Source organism: Anopheles marshallii (genome assembly GCF_943734725.1).
Source record: "Anopheles marshallii chromosome X unlocalized genomic scaffold, idAnoMarsDA_429_01 X_unloc_89, whole genome shotgun sequence".
Taxonomy (NCBI): Eukaryota; Metazoa; Arthropoda; class Insecta; order Diptera; family Culicidae; genus Anopheles; species Anopheles marshallii.
The window spans coordinates 17,271-20,000 of record NW_026525941.1 but is presented as its reverse complement, the minus strand read 5'-3'; the positions used below and the strand labels follow the sequence as shown (position 1 = coordinate 20,000).

General features: G+C 57.1%; 1 pseudogene; it reads left to right on the top strand.

Moving 5' to 3' along the window:
• LOC128717729 (large subunit ribosomal RNA) overlaps nt 1-2,188 on the top strand; it is a 6,227-nt pseudogene extending 4,039 nt beyond the window's left edge.
• Nucleotides 2,189-2,730: the final 542 nt, after the last annotated feature.

Sequence of the window (2,730 nt, the reverse complement as noted above, 5' to 3'; positions counted from 1 at the left end):
CGAGCCTCATTACGCCTTTCATTACGTAAGGCCACCAGCTCCTCGTGTGCGGTGTCCAGACTTTGCGCGGCCCTCTGCATGTCGTCGTGCGCGCTCGTGGCCCGCTCGATATACCACTCCTGTTGGAGTGTGGTGGTGATGATGCGAGCGGCCTCGCAGACTTTGCTCCATCGTGCTCGGCTGGTAAGCATGAACGCCACAAGATTGTCAGGCGTCACAGCCGCTTCGTCGTCCTCACCGAGTAATTCATGCCGGACGTCCGCGAACCTCGGACAGTCGAAGAAGGCATGCTCGGCCGTCTCCGGGACTCCCGGGCACCTGGTACAGTCGGCGGATGGTGCAAGATGTTTCACGCACAAGTACTCATGGAAAAACCCATGGCCGGAGAGGATCTGAGCGAGGTGGAATGTCATCTCCCCGTGTTGCCGGTTCTTCCATGCCGCCAAGTCTGGGATGGTCCGGTGCGCCCATCGGGTGTAGCGGCTTTCCGATTCTAGCTGGTCCCACTGACGCTGCCACTCGTCAATTGTCCTCGTCCGCTCCTCGATGCGCAGTTCGCGTAGACTTGCTCCCGTCGTCCGATGCCGCTGGTAGCAGCGAGCGTCTTCCGTCACCTGCAGCACGATGGGGATGACGCTGGCAAGGACCGTTGCCACCTCATGGCGCACTGTAATGAAGGTGCGAGCTACTGGCCGTGCGTACAGTCCTTGCACACGGTTCAGCTGTCTGCAACACTCCCGGAGCCGGACTGCCTCGTGCCAAATTGGCGCGGCGTAGCGGAGGGTGGAGTCCACCACCGATGCAAGCAGCCGCCGCTTCGCACTCTTTGGCCCACCATGATTTCGGAGCAGCCGGGAAATCCCCTGCGCCACACGGAGCGCTTTCGTCGTGGCCTGCTCTACGTGTGGCCTCCACGACAGGTGGTCCTCGATGACAACTCCTAAATATTTCAAGGTGCGGGTCGGCAGTTTCTCTACGCCATTGATACTCACCGGGACTCGGGTGTTGTCTCGTCTCATCGTAGACACAATGACCAGCTCGGTCTTGGCCGGAGCAAGCTCCAGGTGGTGTTGCGCCATCCACGAGCTGATCATTGCTACCGCCGTCTCCGCCAGTCCCGTCGCTGCCTCCGGCGTCGTCCCGCTCGCCAGCACCACGACGTCATCCGCAAAGCCGATCACTTCGGCGCCCTCAGGCAGCACCAGCCGAAGCACGCCGTCGTACATCGCGTTCCACAGGGTCGGGCCCAGGATTGAGCCCTGTGGAACGCCCGCCGTGACCGTACGACGCACTGGCCCCTCGCTGGTCTCGTACACCAGCCTCCTCTCAGAAAAGTAGCTGCGCAATATTTTCTGGAGGGCTGCAGGGACCATCAGCTTCTGCAGGGCAACCGCGATCGCCTTCCAGCTGGCAGAGTTAAAGGCGTTCCTGACGTCCAGTGCTGCCACCACCAGACATCGAGGATCCCGCTGGTTGGTGCGGTGAAACGTCCTCGCGTGTTGTCCTCGCTCGATCACCCGCTCGATGGACAGGGATAACTGGCTTGTGGCCGCCAAGCGTTCATAGCGACGTGGCTTATTGATCCTTCGATGTCGGCTCTTCCTATCATTGTGAAGCAAAATTCACCAAGCGTAGGATTGTTCACCCTTTCAAGGGAACGTGAGCTGGGTTTAGACCGTCGTGAGACAGGTTAGTTTTACCCTACTGGTGTGTGCTGTATGCTGCTATCTTAACGGAATTCCTGTGCAGTACGAGAGGAACCACAGGTACGGACCACTGGCTCAATACTAGTTCGACCGGACTTTGGTATGACGCTACGTCCGCTGGATTATGCCTGAACGCCTCTAAGGTCGTATCCAATCCGAGCTGATAGCGCATCATAAACCCATTAGGTGATCGGAAGCTAGCGGGCTTAACAACCCTCTGAGATCCGTCGGTGCTGCCCCGTGCACACTGCCGTCTCATCCCCGCTATAGCACTAGACTGAGCCGCAACGGGCGGGTGCACGCTGCACGTGGAAGTACCTTATCACAGGGAACCCTGGTGGCTGTGCTCCCGTCGACCGTGGATACAACTAGTTTCGACACCTTCGACCGCCCGCAAACGACGGGACTACAGGCTGGGAGCTGCGAGTTGTAGAGATGCGTTCGCATCGATCCTCTCAGGCGACCCATGCTTGGTGGTGAAGTGGTTAGTTCGTGGAGTATAGGCTTGCTGCACTCGACAAGAGTGCTGCTTGCAAGGCTGTGGTGGTACGTATGGTAGTTGATGAGCATAGGCTTGCTGCACTCGACAAGAGTGCTGCTTGCAAGCCTATGGTGGTACGTGTACGGTAGTTGATGTGAGCATAGGCTTGCTGCACTCGACAAGAGTGCTGCTTGCAAGCCTATGGGTGGTGTGGTGTGTGGTGCATGATTAGCCTTTCAAGGAAGATGTGTCCTTGGGGCTAATCGGTTATTTTTATAAGTCCGGGAAACCTTTCTCGTCGGGATTCTTATCCTAAGCAACCACGAAAGCTTCCAAGAGTTGAAACATTGCCTATCAAGTAGGCCGTACCAGCCCATAGCAAACCAACCAAGATAATCTAACAGGCCAAGATTGGTTGGAGACTTCAAAATGTTGCTAAGTCCATGGCCACCATAAGCCATTTCTATCAAGAAGGCCATGGACAGTGCTTAGCAACCACGAAAGCTTCCAAGAGTTGAAACATTGCCTATCAAGTAGGCCGTA